This window comes from Amblyraja radiata, chromosome 8, assembly GCF_010909765.2.
Source record: "Amblyraja radiata isolate CabotCenter1 chromosome 8, sAmbRad1.1.pri, whole genome shotgun sequence".
Taxonomy (NCBI): domain Eukaryota; kingdom Metazoa; phylum Chordata; class Chondrichthyes; order Rajiformes; family Rajidae; genus Amblyraja; species Amblyraja radiata.
In genome coordinates, this window is record NC_045963.1 from 38,823,977 (window position 1) to 38,845,113 (window position 21,137).

The following is a 21,137-nucleotide window of genomic DNA, read 5'->3' on the forward strand; positions in this document are numbered from 1 at the left end:
ACAGTGATGAAAATGGGTAAATGAAGCAAAGGTTCAAATCATGTATGATCCATTGATTGATGGACAACTTGGGGCCCACACCCATATCCTGTATATATAACTGGGCTTTCTTTATGCAGCTTAGTACTACACTCTATATTTTGGCCAATGCATTCATGTTCACACCACAGTTCAGCTGTTTTAACACATGTTGAATGTTATTTTTGTCCTTGCTGCACTTAAAGCCAGTGTTAGCGCAATAGTAATGAAACTGCCTTTTAAAATTAAACTAAAGTCATGATAACCTTCACATTAAATTGAATGCTCAATTATGGTTCAAAATGTTAGTTTGTTTGCATTTTCTGTTTTAAAAATATAATACCAATTCTAAGTTTTGTTCAAACTCTAAATTGTAACATGCCATAATTTCAGAAAAACAAATAAGAATAAATAATAATATTTAGTTTTTTATTTGAAAGTTGTTTGTTTAATCTACCTCTGAGTAATTTTAAATAGTTTTGGTGAAAGGATTTTAGGTAATTGATTGGGTTGTGTTTTGATTGGAAGAAGTACTGTGCACAGTCTTCATTATAAAAGAAATCTGGATCCATTAGTAAAGGAGCAAAAATTATCCACAGTGATCATAATAAAATGAGGTAATATTGTTTTCAATATAGAGTGATTGAGCCAGGCCTCCATGCACTAGAAATAAGTGATAGGAGCAGAATTAGTCCATTTGGTCCATCTAGTATACTCTGCCATTCAATCGTGGCTGATCTATCTCTCCCTCCTAAATCCATTCTCCTGCCTTCTCCCCATAACCCATGACACCCGCAAGAATCTATCTACCTATGCCTTAAAAATATCAATAGACGGCCTCCACGGCCTTCTGTGGCAAAGAATTCACCAGATTCTTCACCCTCTAAAGACTAAAGAAATTCCTCCCCATCTATGAGATCTATGATCTCGAAAGGAAGGCAAAATATTGACCACATAATTTATTTCCATAGTTTTGCATTGAGTCTTGCCTGTCTCTTAACTATGTAAACCTTTGGGGTTAAAAGGGTTGACAATGTGCATAATTTATACCTGAACTTGAGAAGAGGGCAGGAAGAAGGCATTGCAAAGATTGTGGAAGATTTGACAAGGTGATTTTGATCTGAAATTGGGAAAGGAAGTCGGTGCTATTTGTGTCATTGTTCTCTTTTCAATAAATATGTTTGCAACAGTAATCATGAGCTTTGAAGTCTAATGGAATTCAACCAACTCTCCACTGGATTCTCATCCAAATATGTTGATTCAGTCTGAAGGAGGGTTTCGGCCCGAAACGTCGCCTATTTCCTTCGCTCCATAGATGCTGCTGCACCCGCTGAGTTTCCCCAGCAATTTTGTGTACCATGTTGATTCATCTGTTCACTGTGTAGATGCTGCTTGCGATGAAGTGAATACAATGAAGGCTTACCAGATTGAATCATAGGGTGGGTATTTCGGGTGGAACAAGGAGGCAAGGTTGAGCAGACTGGGTCGATAGAATAATGAGAGAAGATCTCATTGCCACATTAAAAAGCTTCATGAAACTTGAAAGAGCAGTTGATGGTTTCCTGGTTGGAGTGAGACTCTCAAAAGGAGTCATTCATCGGGACTGAAATGGGAAGAGATTTCTTCAATCTAGTAGGAGTGAATTTTTGGATTTTCCTTCTGAACAGGGCTGAGGAGGCTTGGTCAACAAGTGTATTGAAGATACAGCTCAATATACTTTTGGATAGTACGTAACATACAGTTATTGGAGAAAAATTGTGTTGAGATAAATGATCAGCCACTATCTTATTGAGTAGCAAAGTAAGAGAGCTGAACAGCCTGCTGCAGCTTCTATTTCTTGTCCACTTTAATAATAATAATAATAATAATATCTTTTATTGTCATTGCACATCAGTGCAACGAGATTTAGTATGCAGCTTCCAACCGATGTAAAAGAAAAGTAAAATAAATAAATAAGCTGTGTGGCGTGACCATCCGAGGGAGACAGTCCAGGGGGGATGGGAATAAAGCTGTTTCTGAGTCTGGAGGTTCGGGCGTAGAAGGCCTTGTAACGTCTGCCGGAGGGAAGTAGTTTGAACAGTCCGTTACAAGGGTGTGAGGAGTCTTTATGGATGCTGACGGCCTTCCTGAGGCACCGTGTGTGGTAGATGCCCTCCAAGGCTGGTAGCTGTGTCCCAATAATCCTCTGCGTTCTGTGGACGACGCGCTGAAGAGCTCTCCTCTCCGCCTCCGTGCAGCTGAGATACCACACAGAGATGCCATACGTTAATATGCTCTGTGGTGCAGCGGTAGAACGTTGTCAGCAGCTGTTGGGACAGACCAGTCTTTTTTAATGTCCTCAGGAAGAACAGTCGTTGCTGTGCCTTCTTGACCAGCGCAGCGGTGTTGGTGGACCATGTGAGGTCCTCTGAAATGTGAGTGCCCAGAAACTTAAAACTTTAAGGTATCTCTGAAATGTTTTTGCAGTAACAGAGAAATTTGACGGATTTGTTCTGGACACCTTAGAGGAATATTCATTGGCTATTACTTAGGTAACTGCGGAAGAAAAAAATGTCATAATTATAGCCAGCATTTTATTTCCGTGTAATAAAAAGGAACTGCAGATGCTGGTTTATATCAAAGATAGACACAAAGTACTGAAGTAACTCAGCGGATCAAGCAGCGTCTCTGGAGAAAATGAATAGGATTTTATATTCCTGTTTGGCTTCATAAGTGATGGTGTTGACTAGCACACATTATGATAATACCAACCTCTATTGATTATACCACATAAAAGTCTCTGAAACTAATCCTAAACGTATGCATTTTGTCCTTCCTTAATTTCTCTTAAAATGATGGAGATCTGAATTAATCTGGAATTGTAGAAACGAGGAACTGCAGATGCTGGTTTACGAAAAAGGACACAAAGTGCTGGAGTAACTCAGTGGGTCAGGCAGCATCTCTGGCGAATTTGGGTGTGACATTATGGGTCCTAACCCTTCTTCAGACAGCTGGTATTGTCAACGTAATGAAATTAATACATTGGGGAGCACCTCAAGGCTGTGTGCTCAGCCCTCTGCTCCACTCACTCTATACTCGTGACTGTTGCCAGACACAGTGCGAACTCCATCCTCAAGTTTGCGAATGACCACCGTTATTGAACAAATTACAGATGGTGATGAGTCAGAGTATAGACGTGAGATCGATCGACTGACCAAATGGATCGACTGACCATATCTATAAGACCAAGGAACTGATTGTGGACTTTGAAAGAGGAAGGATGAGGACCCATAAACCTGTCTATATCGACGGAACGATGGTGGAGAGAGCCAAAGCTTCAAATTCCTGGGCGTACATATTTCTAAAGATCTTTCCTGGACCCAGCACACTGATGCAATTATAAAGAAAGCACATCAACGTCTCTACTTCCTGTGAAAATTTTGGAGATTCAGTATGTCAGAGAGGATTCTCTTAGACCTCTACAGGTGTACAGTAGAGAGCATAATGACTGGTTGCATCACGGCATGGTTAAGCAACTTGAATGCCCAGGAGCGAAGAAGACTCCAAAAAATTGTGAACACTGCCCTGTCCATCACGGTTCTGCCCTACCCACCATCGAAGGGACTTACTGGAGTCGCTGCCTCATAAAGGCAGCCTGCACCATCAGAGACTCACACCATCCTGGCCACACACTCATTTCACCCCCGCGATCGGGAAGAAGGTACTGTAGCCTGAAAACTGTAACGTCCAGGTTCAGGAACAGCTTTTTCCCAACAGCCATTAGGCTATTAAGCACTGCAATCAGAAATAAGCTCTGACCTACATAGACGTATTGTTTGTTTTTTACGTGTACGTCTGCGTGTGTATATACACACACTTAACTTTTTTCTCATTATATTGTTTACAATGTACTATGTTTACATATTCTGTTGTGCTGCTGCAAGTAAGAATTTCATTGTTCTATTTGGGAAATATGACAATAAAACACTCTTGACTCTAATAATGTTCAGTGGAAAAATTTGATCTGGCAGTGAAAAAAGAATTGGGTTATAGCTTCAAGTGATTATGTGTGTGACTTGAACTATTCCATTGAATAGCTGCCCTTGTACCTTTAGGTGGCAGAGGTCACAGACTTGGAAAGTGCAGGAAGAAATCTTGGCAGGTTGTGCTTTGTTTCATGTAGAGGCAACACACACTGCACACTAACCCTACGTAGAGAAAGTAACTACCCCTACTTAACACAGCGCACAACCTCTGATCTGTGCCAGTGGCAGACACATCTCATTGTCACATTCTTAATTGTTAAATGTTGCCGTTCATGTGCAGACATATAAAATAAGGCATACATCACAAATCTGAAATATTTGATTATAGTGAAAATATTTTTCTTTGTTATACCTAGGTAGGATAGGAAGAGTGAATGATAGGATCCAGAGGAATGTTGGAGGATAGCGAGACCATGGGGTACAAATACATTGAAAGTGGCAACACAGATGGGCGGTGAAGGTTTAAGGCACGGTTTGGCTTAATTGGTCGTCCATTGCGTAGGAGAGTCGGGGCATCATGTTACACCTATGTAATCCGTTGGTGAGACCACACTTGAAGCATTATGTGTTCTGGTCACCATGTTGTATGAAGGAAGCCAGAGAGGGTGCAGCAAAGGCTCTTGAGGATGTTGCTGGGAGCGAAATGCTTGAGTTAGTCGGAGAGACTGGATAGGCTGAAATTGTTTTCCATGGAACTGAGGTAGAGATTACATTGTGGTAAGTCTAACACTGGAGAATGTAGGTTTAGGATGATAGGGAAAAGATATAAAGGGGACCTGAGGGTCATTTTGTTTTTCACACAGGGTGGCGGGTATATGCCATTGGAAGCTTTAGAAGGAAAGAGCAATTATAATATTTAGAAAACATTTGGATAGGAAGGTTGACACATAATGCTGGAGTAACAGGCAGCATCTCAGGAGGACATAAAATGCTGGAGTAACTCAGCGGGACAGGCAGCATCTCTGTAGAGAAGGAATGGGTGTCGTTTTGGGTCGAGACCCTTTTTCAGACTGTCATGCTGCCTGTCCCGCTGAGTTACTCCAGCATTTTATGTTCTCCAGAGATGCTGCCTGTTCCAGCATTTTGTGTCTACCTTTGATTTAAACCAGTATCTGCAGTTCTTTCCTACATATTTGGACAGGAACATGGATGTCAAAGGTACAGAGGAATATGTGTCGAACGCAACCAAGTGTGGCTAACTCAGAAAGACACCTTGTTCAGCTTGGACAAATTGGGCTGAAGGGCTTGTTTCCATGCTATTTAACTGTGTACTTTCCATGTCTCTATTTTACAGCAAGCTAAATGATTGTTTTAGATTTTGGTTCTAGAGATACAGCATGGAAACAAACGCGCATGCCTACCATCAATCACCCGTTCACACTAGTTCCATGTTATCCCACTTTCGCATCCACTCCCTACACACTAGGGACAATTTACAGAGGCCAATTAACCTACAAATACACATGTCTTTGGGATGAGGGAGGAAACTGGAGCACCCAGGGGTGTGTGCATTTGTGTTGTCTAGGGTCTTAAAATGAACTGCTGGGTGAATTCTAAGTGGGTACTGAGTAATTGATAATGCAGTTCAGTTTAAAAAAAATCTCTTTCCTCCATCTATTTTTCCAAAATGTTTTTTTTTCGTCTGTGATCCTCATTTCTTAACCTCCCCAGTCTCTTGATTTACATCCTAACTCCATGACTTGTTTTCAGTGGTATTCTCTCTGCTGTGATAGACATGAATGAGAAATAAACAGTCCATATTTATATAGCTCTGAATTACTAAAAGTGAATTGCAGCCAATGTGTTACTTGTGGGTTACTCTCATGGTCATTTAGCAAATGTTCCCCACATGAGCACAGCATGGCTCCACAAACAGCAAACAAAAGGAGTGAACAATTTATAGTTGTTGAGAGTATGAGGTTAGTGAGGGCATCCAACTTTCTTTCATACAATGCAAATAATCTTTTGCATCCATCTGAATTGTCATTCTAGTGTCCAAGCTAAATTAAATCCCATGTACCAGCTGTCCTGAAGTACTGTACTAAATAATCTGCCTACAGTTCGTTCAGTATCCCTAGAGCATGGACACAAGATACCGCAAATGCTGGTTTACAAAAAAAGACTCAATTGCTGGAGTAGCTCAGTGAGTCAGGCAGCATCTCAGGAGAACGTGGCTAGGTGACCTTTTGGGTTGGGACCCATAAAAAGAGATGGTGCCTGGCCCACTGAGTTACTCCAGCACTTTGTGCCTCGAGAGCATAACTTGATTTGAGAATCCTTATTCTAGTTGAAATTGATTACTTGTGTTAATACGATTGTTATAGCACAGAAAGCGGCCTTTGAATCTCTACAGTTATATAGTTAATTGCATTAAGTTTAATGTGAGGCACCTCACAGGTAAAATGGGTGAGCTGAAATTGCGGATCAGCAGATGGGATTATGCTATTGTTGCAATCATGGAAAGGTGGTTGTGGGAAGGGCAAGACTGGCAGCTCAAGGGTATAGGAGTTTTATTTATGACAGAGGAGAAAATTACAGCCCTACCAACATCTTCATAAATCGCCCCTGGATCCTCTCCAGAGCAATTGCACCCTTTCTACAATGTGTCATAGTCTTACAGCATGGAAACAGGCCCTTCATCCCAACTTGTTCATGCAGATCATGAGGCCCCTAAACTAGTCCCATTTATCCACATTTGGCCCATATCCCTTTAAACCTTGTGTGTGCCAGTGTGTGTGAGAGTGTGTGTCAGTGAAGTGGCGACAGCATCGGGAGTGAGCGGAGGCTTGGCGATGCCCGGGGAGGGATATTAATCTCAAGAATCAAAATAGGGAAAGTGGGGGCAATTTTGCTTAAATGGTAATTCTAAGACCATTCAGATCTGCATATAGTCAGAGTTATACAAGATGTATATGACTGGCCCAATTTGTCCATACTGATCAAGTTGGCATTCTGCTTGCCCCGAGACTGACCCCCCCCTCCATGTTTCACAACCGATTCACCTGGTTAGTTCCATCTCCGGCTGCCTCATGTTGTCGGCGGCTGCACATCCGACCAAGAGAGAAGAGAAGAGATGCGATGTCACTCACAGCCGTCAACCGACGTGTTTCCCCAGTGAGAGTTGGCAGCCCTGTATTAATTGCTTCTATCATTGGTCACTTGCCTTCAAGTTGTCAAGTATCTAAAGTATAAACTTCCACCAATACCCCTGTAACTCTCTTACCTCACTCCTCCTCGCATTGCATCTTTGACCAAGCATTTGGTCCCCTCCTCTCTTATCTCTTTATGGAGCAAGCTATTGATTGTTGCTTTAAAAATGCTGTTGGAGAACATTGCGTGTTCCTTTGCAGCATTGAAGGAGCTCTGTAAATATAACTTGTTGCTGATACAGCCTGTAGTGGCCCATTCACTCCATCGAGCTGGTGCTAGTCCTTGGAAGGATTTATCGAATTGCCTGACAGCAGCCTGCACTGAGATCCCAACAGTGGATTGTGATCATGGCAAGATGACTGACTCCTCCATGCAGCCCTACAATGAGAAGGATACAACACTCTCTCAATTGAAAACCAAAGGCTTCTTGGAGTCATAATGTAATGATTTGCAAGTGATGCTGCTCCCTACATTTCTCTGAGAGTTGTCTCGTGGACATGTCCGCTGTTCATCCAGTCAAAACGTTGACCGTCTGTTTCTCTCCACTGTTGCTGCCAGGTCTGATTAGTTCCTCCAACAGATTGTTTGGTGTTTCCTCTCTATCAAGTTTTTTTGAGCTTCAGTATGGATCACTGTTTGATTCAGAAGTTGTGATTTTGAGCTGGTATTTGGTCAGACGTGACATAGGGGCGAGACAGGACAATTTGCTGTGGATGGAGTTAAAATCACTCTCATCAGTGGCGGAGGCATAGTTCAGAAGTTGTTGAGGTGTTCCTTCCAGTGGTTACTGGCTCCCTCTCTATATTAGAGCATTTTGTCCCTTCCATTCTTGGCATGTTAGCCTCGCCTGGAAGATCATATCACATGGGATCCAGAGTCAGCTAGCCAATTAGATTCAAAATTGCCCAAAAAGGCAAATAGGACTTGACAAGCCTGATCGGGAAAACAGCAAAAACAAAAGTAGCCGTTGGGCCTATTGCCATGCTGTGTGACTCTACCGTGCCGCCTTTACCAAGTATTCTACTTGTATTGCCACTTTCAGCAAGCTGTGATCTTGCACCCCAAGATTCCTATGTACATCAATGCTGCTAAAGGTGATGCATTTTCAGGATAGTTTCCACTGGAATTTGACCTCCCAAAATGCAACACCTCACACTTGTCCCAAATGAAACTCCATCTGCCACTTCCTGACCCAAATTTCCAACAGATCAATTTCCTGCTGTATTTTTTGACATTCTTCCTTGCAATAATCTCACAAACAACTGCACCAGGATTGAAGATGTTCCTATGAGGTGTTTATCTTTCAGACAAAATTGAGTTTTGTGATCATACTATCAACATTTTATTGAGGAAGACTTAGTTGGCGTTCTCTCCTTGCCAACCATATCGGAACTATAGGGATATGCAGCACCTGGACAGCCAACTGTTACATGCCAACAAAGTTGTCTAATGGAGAGTGTCCTATTTGCCTGCATTTGTTCCATATTCCTCCACACTTCACTTATGTATGTACCTGTCTAAATGCCTTTCAAACATTGTAATTGAACCCCCCCCACCCCTCACATCTACCCCAGGTAGCTTGTTCCATGTACTCATCTCCCATTGTGTGAACAAGTTGCCTCTCTGCTCCATTTAAAATCTTTCCGTTCTCACCTTGAATCTTTGCCTCCTGGTTTTAGACTCTCCTACCTTGGGAAAAAGATTGTCTTGGATTTGCATTCAGAGGCTAGAACTGGAGGAGTGCTAACATAACGAGGCTCATGGAATAGGAGATCACATGTGGGGAGAAGAGAGACCATGGACAATTCGAAAACAATTTGGTGGGAACTGTAAAACCGAGACATTACATAACTGAGAGTTGGTGTAGGCCAGCAATTACTGATGGTGGAGGTGGTGATAATTTTGGTAGTTTGAGAATTGAAAGATCATGGAGACGTGGTGAACGTTGGTGTTGAGATAGTGCTGGGTGTTGTTAGTGCTAAAATGTGAACTGATGCTGTGTTTTTGGGCGATGTTGAGTCATTTCTCTGGCATTTCAAAAATAAACTGATAGATCTGAGAGATAAAGGCCCAAAGAGTAATCATTTTGTTCCAGGTACTTTTAATATAGCGTGTCAGCACATGTATTTTTAATTCCTGTAGTTCTTAATTATAAACGTTGTCCTTTGAGTTGTGTTTCCTACAATGCAGCAAAGCCAGTCGCTACACAAAGTGTTCCATTAGCTGCAAAGTGCTTTTGGATACCCTGAAAGGGAGTTGAGAGAAATGCTATCATTGTCAGTCTTTCTTTCAGTTTGAATACCTTGTTAAAGTTAATTTAAATTGTACAACCCCAATTGTAAATCATGAACTAATTGAGCTGGTTCAAGGGCGTAAGTTGTCCAATAAACTCTTCTAATTCAAGAAAATGATACCAATACTAGTCACAGAGGAGATCCTTTATTCAAATGTTTTTCCTTGCTCTGTTATTGTACCTCTCTCAAAAAAACAATTTTGGAGCCTTGACAAAGACCTTTGCAACTCCGCCGGCCAACAGGCAAGGTCCTGGAGGGCTGGACAATAGTCAATATTGTTATTTTGTTTAAGAAGGGAAGTAGAGGCAATCCAGGAAATTATAGTTTAAGAAGGAACTGCAGATGCTGGAAAATCGAAGGTAGACAAAAATGCTGGAGAAACTCAGTGGGTGCAGCAGCATCTATGGAGCGATGGAAATAGGCAACGTTTTGGGTCGAAGAACGTCTGAAGAAGGGTTTTGGCCGGAAACGTAGCCTATTTCCTTCGCTCCATAGATGCTGCTGCACCCGCTGAGTTTCTCCAGCACTTTTATCTACCCAGGAAATAATAGGATGGAGAATCTGACGTCAGTGGTTGGGAAGCTATTGGAAAGGATTTTTTTGGGTAGGATTTACTCTCATTTGGAAGAGAATGGGCTACTTGGGGACAGTCAACACGGCTTTGTCCAATGCAGGTCATGTCTTACGAACTTGATTTGAGTTTTTTTCGGGTGACGAATGTGATTGATAAGGTTAGGACAGTGGATGTTGTCTACAAGAATTATAATAAGGCATTTGATAAAGTCCCTCACAGTGGGCTGATCCAGAAGATTAAGGTGTGTGGGACCACAACAACTTAAGTCGTTTGGATTTGAGAACTGGCTTACGCATAAAAGATAGGGGGTCATGGTGGAAGGATGTGATTCTTGCAGGAGGTCTGTGACCAGTGGAGTTCCACAGGAATATGTGCTGGGCCCTCCATTGTTTGCAGTATATATAGATCAGCCACAGCTATGGGCAGAGAAAGGGTAAATGGAGTTTAACTGAGAAAGTATGAGGTGCTGTATTAGCGGGGAGCTTCCCACTGCGCCACCACAACGCTCACCCGGAACTTAAGTTAATTTGCTCTAAACACCTCTCTTAATGTACATTGGTGCTTGCTAAAACAAAGGAAACACCACCACATAACATTGAAACATTTTATTTTTTTTAAAAAGTGACATTCTGGTGAATTTCTTTTGAATCCTTTCCATGTTAATGACTTCTTTCCTCCTGCTGGGCAACCAGAACGGCACACAATACTCCAAGTGTGTCTCACAATGTCTTGAGTCATCATGTCCCAACTTTTGTACTCAATACTCTTCCAAATTAGGGCATGTGTGTCGAACTGTTTCATCACCCTGTCCACCTGAACTGTCATTTTTAGAGAACAATGCACCCATACTCCTCGATGTTCCTGTTCTGCAACACTGTGCAGGGCTCTGCCATTTGCTGTTGAAGTCCTGCCCTAAATTGATATACCCAAGTATACCTCACACTTATCAGAGTTAAATTCATGTGCCCCACAACTGTATTCTATAATTGGCTCAGCTTATTTTTTCCACCAAAAAAATAACACCTTACATTCTCACCAAGATGCTTGATCTGCCACCTCTCTAACCTCCCACCTTTCTCTCACACCACCACTTTCGCCCGACAAATGAAATATTTTTTCAATCCTACTCACAGTTCACTGCACCTCAGGTTTTTTTTTTGTCATTTGCAAGTTTTGTTCAAGACCTTCACACTAAGAAATGCCGGCCATGGGGAACTCCAATGTACATTTCTTTCCAGTCCAAACAAAGTTTTCACAGCTACTCTGTTTCCTATTAAATGGCCACCACGAGCAAATGGAATATCGACAGACTGCAATCTTCAGGATTATCGGGTTGGTAGTGGAATTGTTCCAGTCAATGCACCACTGTTCAGGTCCAGACAATTTGGGACATTGTCAACATTGTCAATCTCCCATCTTGATTTCCCCCCATCTCACATGGGGAAAACCGAGCTCTCTAATCAGACTGTGAAGAAGGTTTTAAAGTAATGGCTAATGGATCACTGGTCGGACAGATCTACGCAACACACACCCTACTGTGTTTCTAGATCATGCAGGACAGAACACATACCATTACTGCATACACTCTGGCTGAGATGCTGATGATCCACTGGCTCAGGGTAAGGTTAAACATGGTGCGGCTACATTTAGAGGGGAGAGTGGGGGGGGAGCCAATGGCGCCATTTGCAACTATGACAAAGAAAGTTAGTTTTGAGTGAATGCCAAGATGCAGGTAATTAGACCTACTGGTCAGTCACAGACTAGTTGCAGGAAAAGGCTAAGATATGTCGAAACAAGAATTATTCATTGACAGTCAAACAGAAAGTTTAGTTAAGTTTGTGTGTAGATTATTCATTGCTTGTGCACAACTTCGAAGATGCAAGGAATGATGATATATCAAATCATCAGTTCAGTACTTGCTGGAAGAAAATTTCACAGTAGAATGCAAGGAAGTTATTGACAGCCCAAGGGAGGTAATTGTAAATTCTGAGATGGTTGGTCAGACAGCATACAGAGTGGGTTAGAGAGACATCAGTCAACACAGCACCACGAAGAAGGTCCCACAGAGTGAGAAAATCTGCAGTTCAAATTATATATATTTTTTCAATGCAGCTATTTCCTTAAGTCCATAAATGTCTGCAACTTATTTTACATTAAAAGGGAGCAGTGTACATAGCAATTTTGTAACAGGATAACTGTTGTTTGGATATGTAGGAAGGAACTGGTGATGCTGGTTTAAACTGAAGATATCACAAAATGCTGGAGTAACTCAGCGGGACAGACAGCATCTCTGGAGAGAAGGAATGGGTGACATTTCAGGTCGAGACCCTTCTTCAGACTACGTTTCGGGTCGAGAATGGTCTCTACCCGAAACGTCACTCATTTCATCTCTCCAGAGATGCTGTCTGTCCCGCTGAGTTAAGGGCCTGTCCCACTTTCACGAACTAATTCACGACCTTTTTCACTCGTGGACATTTTTCATCATGTTAGAAAAACGCCCCGACCTACTTGATGCCACGAGTACCTACGACTAGCATCACAACCTAGCTACGACCTACTTACGACCTCATGACGACCATGCTGCGAGTATGAGTCAAGGGCAAACTCAGCAGAGGTCGTGAATTAGGTCGCGAAAATGGGACAGGCCCTTTACTCCTAACTGCTGCTTTGATTTTGTTCCCTCTCTTAGTATCAGGTGGGCAACTGTTCTAGTTTAGTTTAATTTAGTGTCACGTGTACCGAGGTACAATAAAAAGCTTTTGTTCTCTGGATTACAAAGATTTTGCAAAGGTTTCCAGAAGTAATCTGAAGGAGCAATTGGAGTAAGTGATCATGTTTGTTGGAGCGTTATAAATTTGCCACGTTTTTTCTACGCTTCACATTATAGGCAAACAGAGAACTCTGATTTTACACTCAGGACTGGATATGCAGTTAAAGGTTGTATTTGATAACAAAGCAAACTGGTTCATGTTTAAAAAGGCAGCAACTTTAGACACTGGTGGCTACAGAGTTCAAATACCTCAGAGTGCAGCCAAGACAACCATATCAACAAAAAAATTGGAAAGCCTTCACTCAGTTCATGTTCCAAAATATTTAAGTCTGCTGAAATTTTTTACATGTCCTAACTTCATAGAAGGATTCCTGACCCGAAGCTGGTGATGCTATCAAAAGAAAATGCTCCTTTGCGCATATGTAGCAATTATGCATAGTCTGCGAACGACACTTCTAATGGATCTCCTAATCTGTATCAAGTCAACACAAAACAATTTAATAAATGTTACTTATTCTGTGCCATTTAACTAGAAATACACCAAAGTTACTGGGGAGGTGGAGGCTGGAACTTCATATGATGTGAATATTGTACATGTTTAAATTGAAAGTCTTCAAGCTTATAGTCAGCAAAACAATTTAAAAGTTACAAAATGCTGCAAGTGAAGTAATTTGCAATTATTCAACAAAATACATCAGGCAGCAACAAATCTATATTTGGATCCCAAACTGTAATTACCAAAAGCAAAAATGCCACTAACTATTAACCACATATCATTTGATCTTTTCTGATTCTGTTCTGGATATAAATTTATTCCAAAGTAAATTCATTAAATAACAAAAGAAAATCTCCAGCTACCTAAATTGTAAGTAGCTTATTTTATGCTTCAATATTTCCAAGAACACTCAATTCTTCAGAGAAAGCAGATGTGAGAATTGCTGATGTTAGCTCTTCCTTTTGCAGTCATTTCCTCAAGACCATACAGATAACTATTCCACTGTTTCTAGATATGCATGATCTCATCCCCCAGTAGACATAGTTACCAGACCCAAATTTAAAGACAAAATGCAAAGTATGGTTCAGCAAAAAGTTGGATTCTTCTTCTGCAAAGTCTTCAATATAGTTCAGAATGTAGAAACAAAGAGCTGCTGATGCGGGCTAATACACAAAAGGGCACAAAGTGCTGGAGTAACTTAGCAGGTCAGGCAGCATCTCTGGAAAGCATGGATGTTTCAGATCGTGACCCCCGTTTCCTATGCATGTTCAACCCGAAGCATCACTGATCCATGTTCTCCAGAGATGCTCTGTGCCTCACAGCCCATGAAAATTCCCTCAAAGCCTCTCTACATATTCCTCCATATTTATAATCTTATCTCACTTGGTATCGTAAACAATCTTAGAAATGTGATATTCGATTGGTTCTGCCAAAGCATTGGTATTGATCGTGAACAGGTGGTGCTCAAACCCAGGTCCCTCCAGCTGTAATCCCAATATTTAAGCCTGGCAACCTGCAATGGGTCGCTTTATTCCTGATCTTTGCTTTAATTTTCTGATAGCAATTCTAAATTTACGTTGGCACATGATCCCCAATTCCATATGTCTAACCGTATTGACCAACCTTCTATGTGGAACCTGGTCAAAAGCCTTTTGAAAATCCAAATACAACACATTCACTGCAACCCCTTATCTATTAAGTCTTACATGTCACATCATCAAAGAACTGCACAAGATCAGTAAAACATGATTTTCATGTCATAAAGCCATGCTGACTTTGCTCAATTCTATTATTCTTTTAAGGTATCCTGCAATCACCTCCTTCATTATAGTTCACAGTATTTCCCTGACCACTCATTTTAGGCTAACAAGTCATTCGCGCCCCTCCATTTTTTTTCTGTCCATTTTTTCTGTTTTCACTCTTTCACTGCATTACAGGAAGGATGCAGAGGCTTTGGAGTGGGTACAGAAGAAGTTCACCAGGATATTTCCAGGATTAGAGAGTATTAGACGTAAGGAAACGTTTAGAAGAACGGATTGTTTTCTGTGGAGTGCCAGAGGCTGAGTGGTGATATATCATCATCATATCATATCATATACTTATTAAAAGTCTGATCTTGCATGTGTGTATATGTGTGTGTATATGTGGTTGTCTTTACATCTTCGCAAAAACACTACGTGGTAACGATTACATTTTCACATATTCTGATTGCCATTTTCCCCCTCGAGGCTGAGAACACTTTCACTGAACATTTTATGCTTTATTTCTCGACTTATTACTGGTTAAAAGTAAGTAAGCTTAAAATCATCAAAAGACTTTGAATTTAAAATGACCAGCTTTCACTGATGACGTCACAATGGCTCGGCTAGCAGTGATCAGCTTCACTGAAGATTTCATCGTATATTTCACGTTATTCGCGATTAAAGCTTTAAAAATGCCAACCTTCACAGGATATTTACATATTCTGATTCACATTATTCCCCTCTAGGCAGATGTCACCTTCACTGAACATTTTATGCTTTATTTCTCGACATTACTGATTAAAGTTTAAAAAGATCAAAATACTTTGAATTTAAAACGACCAGCTTCAACTGATGACGTCACAATGGCCTGGCTAGCAGTGATTAGTTTCACTTACGTTCGTGAATGGCTTGAGTTGGAGGACCACGCCTCCCGTGTGGGCTATGTGTAGGGAACGGGTGCGTTGGGGGAGCAGACCCACTGGGTCTGCACTTGGTCTAGTAAGTATATAAAATTATGAGGGGCATAGACAGGTTATACAGACGGAGTCTTTATCCCAGGGTGGGAATGTCAATTGCCAGAGGGCATAGCTTTAAGAAGTGAGGGCAAAGTTTAAAGGTTTTTTAATATACACAAAGCGGTGAGTACCTTGAGGGGAAGTGGCGAAAGTAGATACAAAACCAATGTTTAAGAGGCATTTAGACACATAGATAGACAGGGAATTCAAAACACCAGGACGCAGATCTCTAGGTCCTTGGATTTGATTGCTTTCATGTTCACCAATTTCGTTTGCACTTGTTTTCTTCCATTTCCTCATTCTCGATAGATTTTTGGGTTCCTTAATTTTAGTTTAGTTATGCAGCTTGGAAACAGGCCCTTCAGCCCACGCTGACCAGTCATCACCCATGCAATACACACCAATTTAAAGATGTCAATTAATCTGAAACCTGCACGTCTATGGAATGGTGGAGGAAACGGGCACCTGGGAAAACACATGCGGTCACAGGGAGAATGTACAAAGTCCCTACAGATATTTCGATAGTCAGGATCGAACCAGGTCTTTGGCACTGTCAGGCAGCAACTCTACTGCTTTTCCACTGTGTAGTATTTCTGCCAGGTTTAGGTGTCTGCATCATGACAAAATTCTTTGCCATTTAACCAAGCCAACTAGCCTACAAACTTGTACGTCTTTAGAGAATGGGAGGAAACCGGAGATCACAGAGATCACAGAGAAAAGCCACGCAGATCGCAGGGAGAAAATACAAACTCCTTACAGACAGCTTCCATAGTCAGGATCAAACCCGGGTCTCTGGCACTGTACGGCAGTAACTCTACCGCTGTGCCACCGTGCTTAAAAACATCTTTGGAAACAAAGCTCACTCTCACAATTAAGCAACGATTAAACAACATACGGAGAAGTCCAAAATTAAAAATTAAAAATCCGGGAAATCTGCAACTGTGAAAAGAGAAACACGATTAATATCTGAGATTAGACAGTAGAAACAAGCAACTGCAGATGCTAGTTGATATACAAAAGGACACAAGATATTTGAATAACTCTGCAGGTCAGGCAGCATCTCTGGAAAACATGGATAGGTGACATTTCGGACTCGACCCAGTATGCAGAAATTAATTTTCATTTACTCTTTGCACATGCTCTCACTTTTCAAAAAGCAACTCCCAAGATTCCTCCCAATTATACAAGCGAAAGGCCTGACCAGCCAACATAGTCTTCACCTTGAGGGTACAGTAGCATACTGGACTGGAATTATAACATCCATTACAATAGACATGAAATGGGTAGAACACATCTGGTTAGATAGTTTCAAGGATGGCACTGCAGTCCTTCCCCAGTCTGGCCTACACACCAACCCAAACCCAACAGTGTGCTTGGTTCCTGAACATTCTTCTGATACAGCCAAACAATCCATTACAGAGATTGGTCTAAGCATTCAGGGATGCCTAATAAATGCCAGTCATGCCCACTTCTCATAAAAATTAATGAAAAGTTTAAAAGCTGCAAGGCCTCTAGGACAGAGGGGGTGAAAACCCAGTGATGATGGATGGCTTCTATATTTAAAATGCTACCAATCGCTGGTCAGAGCAGACTCAGTGGGCCCAAGGGCCTGTTTCAGCGCTGTATCTCTAAACTAAACTAAACAAGTATGGCCAGGGAGAAAAATATGATGCTTCCTAACAGCAATATTAAAGGCCAAGCAGCTATGAGATCAAGGAGGTACAATAACAGAGCAAGGAAAAATATTTGAACTCTTTTTTTTCCCCGCAGGTGCTGCCTGACCTGCTGAATGATTCCTGCATTTTCTAACATGGTTTGATATTTTGCATTTCTTTGTGGAACCCTCCACCAAACCTGCATCAAAGTCAAGTAGTGTAGGAAGGAACTGCAGATGCTGGTTTGAACCGAAGATAGACAAAAAATGCAGGAGTAACTCAGCGGGCCAGGCAGCATCTCTGGATAGAAGGAAAGGGTGACATTTCATAAACACATAGAAAAATAGGTGCGGGAGTAGGCCCCAGAGCCCTTCGAGCCAGCACCGACAATCAACATGATCATGGCTGATCATCTAAAATCAGTACACAGTTCCTGCTTTTCCCCCATATTCCTTGATTCCTTGAGCCCCAAGAGCTAAATCTAACTCTCTTGAAAAGATCCACAGATTCACAACTGGGTGAAGAGGTTTTTCCTCATCTCAATCCTAAATGGCTGACCGCTTATTCTTAAACTGTGGCCCCTGGTTCTGGACTCCCCCAACATTGGAAATGTTTTCCTGCATCTAGTCTATCCAATCCTTTCAGAATATTATGTTTCTATAAGATCCCTCTCATCCGTCAATTCCAGTGAATACAAGTCATGTCCACCCATTCTTTCATCATATCGACCCATTCTGTCATCATAAAGGGCCTGTCCTGTTGAGTTACTCCAGCATTTTGTGTCTGTATCCAGAATTGTTTGACTCATCTGTATCCTTTCTGCATTGATAAATTGGCACAACAATGTACATCTTCAAAATATTTAACTGATACTCTGCAAATATAAGTATTGCTGTGATCATTAATGATTTTCCACTAGTCTGTTTTAGCCGATTCAGCTTGTTGAGGTTCTATTTTGGTGATAGTTAATTTTAGTGATCAACAATTTTTTTCCTTTACCGTTTATCCTGTAAATAAAACAGAATTCAGCTGTTAATGTTTCAGTTGTGTTTCCACATTGGTTTGTGTTTCAAATTCATGAAGTCATTAAACTCTTCAAAATGTGGATCAGTCTAATTTCATTATTGCATAGTGGTACAGTCTGAATTGTATTTCTGTTTTTTTTTAATGCATTCTGAATTCCTTCAAGCCCAGACTATAACTAGGGGGGTATTATTGCTTTAAAGAATGGGAACATGTGGTACATGCTTACCAGAGTCATTAGCAAGTTGTTTATGGTTCCAAGTAGAACTTGTATGTGTTTTGAAACATTATACTTTACCTGCAATCTTCCCCTTTGGTCGATTTCCCAGAAACCATACACTTCTTCAGAAAAAGATAAATGTGTCTCCACTGGGAGGCTAATAAAGAACTGTTTAAAAATAAAGTGTGTGTTATCAGTGGGTTCTTTATCTTTATTGTCAGCTTGTATATGCACAAGAGGCCAAACAGTGCGTTAGTCATTGTTCATGGACCATCTCTGCAAATGTTCTACCAAACATTGGTGCAGCTTCGACAACAGTTAGTGACAAAACAAAATTGTTTAAGGCGTTGTGGTCTGAAAGCAACAATTATTTTTCGCAATCAACATTATGTATGCTGCAGAAAACAGGAAATTCCAGTTGGTGAGTTAAAAAGGAAAATGGGGTTATAATTTAAATAAAGCAGTTAGGTTGTTGAGTGTAAATCAAGTGTTCATCTGAGAACTTACTGTTCTGAGATCAATCTGAGAACAGTAATCTTACTGTTCCCAGATGTATTCCTCAAATGCACTGGACCATTTCCAACATTTCCCTACCATTTCTTGACCTCACTATCTCCATCGCAGGTGACTACTGACCGACTTCCACTATAAACCCATTGACTCCCATGGCTATCTGGACTACACTCCTTCCTACCCTGCTTCCTATAAGGACTTGATACCCTACTCCCAATTCCTCTGTCTACGTCGCATCTTCATCCAGGATGAGGTGTTCCACACCAGGGCATCGGAGATGTCCTCATTCTTCAGGGAACGGGGGTTCCCCTCTTCTACTATAGATGAGGCTCTCACCAGGGTCTCTTCTATACCCCGTAACTCTGCTCTCATTCCCCATCCCCCCCACTCGTAACAAGGGCAGAGTCCCCCTTGTCCTCACCTTCCACCCTACCAGCCGTCACATACAACAAATAATCCTCCGACATTTTTGCCACCTCCAACGGGATCTCACCACTGGCCACATCTTCCCATCTCCTCCCCTGTCTGCTTTCCGCAGAGACCGCTCCCTCCGTAACTCCCTGGTCAATTCGGCCCTTCCCACCCAAACCATCCCCCTCTCCTGGCACTTTCCCTTGCAACCTCAGGAAATGTTACACTTGTCGCTTTACCTCCCCCCTTGACTCCATTCAAGGACCCAAGCAGTCTTTCCAGGTGGGGCAGAGGTTCACCTGCACCTCCTTCAACCTCATCTATTGCATCCGCTGCTCTACATCGGTGAGACCAAGCGTAGGCTTGGCGATCGCTTCGTCCAACACCTTCGTTCAGTTCACATTAACCTACCTGATCTCCCGGTGGCTCAGCACTTCAACTCCCCTTCCCATTCCGAATCCGACCTTTCTGTCCTGGGCCTCCTCTATGGCCAGAGTGAGGACCACTGTAAATTGGAGGAGCAGCACCTCATATTTCGCTTGGGCAGTTTGCACTCCATCAGTATGAACTTTGACTTGTCTAATTTCAGTTAGTCCCTGCTTTCTCCTCCCCTTTTCAGCTCTCCCTCAGCTCACTCTCCGCCTCTTCCTTTCTTCTTCCCGCCCCCCCACCCTCACATCAGTCTGAAGAAGGGTCTCGACCCGAAACATTGCCTATTTCCTTCGCTCCATAGATGCTGCCTCACCCACTGAGTTTCTCCAGCATTTTTGTTTGCCTTCGATTTTCCAGCATCTGCAGTTCCTTCTTAAACATGAGAACTTACTGTGATCTGTCCTTTTCTGATGATTGCAGGCGTATCGCAGTTCCTCAATCTTGTAGAATGGATGTTCTGTGCCAGGTGGAATATTGAAAACAGTTACACCCTCTTGGAAGCTGTTGGGGCAGACGACGCTTCCAGTCCGAGCGGCGGACAGGTCTGTGACTCGAAACCTGCTGCTGAGGCTCGCACGGTGAGACCAACGTCAGTCAAAGCCATAGTGGTAGGGGACTCCATTGTCAGAGGTTCGGACAGGAGATTCTGTGGCGACAGGCAAGACTCGATGAAGGTGTGTTGCCTCCCTGGTGCCAGGGTCCAAGATGTCTCAGATCAACTTAAGAACATCCTCGTGAGGGAAGGTGAACAGCTGGAAGTAGTTGTGCATGTGGGCACAAATGACTGGGTAAGAAGAGGAAGGAGGTTCTGCAACGTGAGTATAGAGAACTAGGTAGGAGGCTGAAAAGCAGGACCTAGGGTGGTTATCTCTGGGTTGCTTCCAGTACCTCGTGCTGGTGAGGGTAGGAACAGGGAGATAGAGGATCTGAATGTGTTGCTGACGCGTTGGGGCAGAGATTTAGATTTCTAGATCACTGGAATCTCTTCTGGGGAAGGGGTGACCTGTACAAGAGGGACAGGTTGCACCTTAATTGGAAGGGGACTGACATTCTGGCAGGCAGGTTTGCTAGTGCCACACGGGTGGGTTTAAACTAAACAGTGGGGGGATGGAGTCAACATCGTGGAAGCGTATGCGTGCAGATAACGGGAAAATGAGTGTAGGAGAGGTCACGTTTAAACTAACAGGGCAGGGGGATGGGGACCAATGCAAGGAGACAGAGGGCCATAAAAAGAGGATAGAAGCAAAAGGTAGAAGGGAGATAAGAAAAACAAACCTGAAAGCTTTATGCCTTAATGTG

The 21,137-nt window shown here is 42.2% G+C and overlaps 1 protein-coding gene and 1 long non-coding RNA gene across 5 annotated transcripts in view; one reads left to right on the forward strand and one right to left on the reverse strand.

Annotated features, from left to right (window-relative positions):
* trerf1 (transcriptional regulating factor 1) overlaps nt 1–21,137 on the forward strand; it is a 195,041-nt gene that overhangs the window by 12,905 nt on the left and 160,999 nt on the right. The gene's annotated exons all lie outside the window — the stretch shown is intronic.
* On the reverse strand, nt 10,208–20,995 carry LOC116976077. Its single transcript, XR_004412866.1, has 3 exons — nt 20,985–20,995; nt 17,726–17,728; nt 10,208–10,509 (listed from the first exon to the last, which is right to left on the reverse strand). It is a non-coding gene; the product is annotated as an uncharacterized LOC116976077 (long non-coding RNA).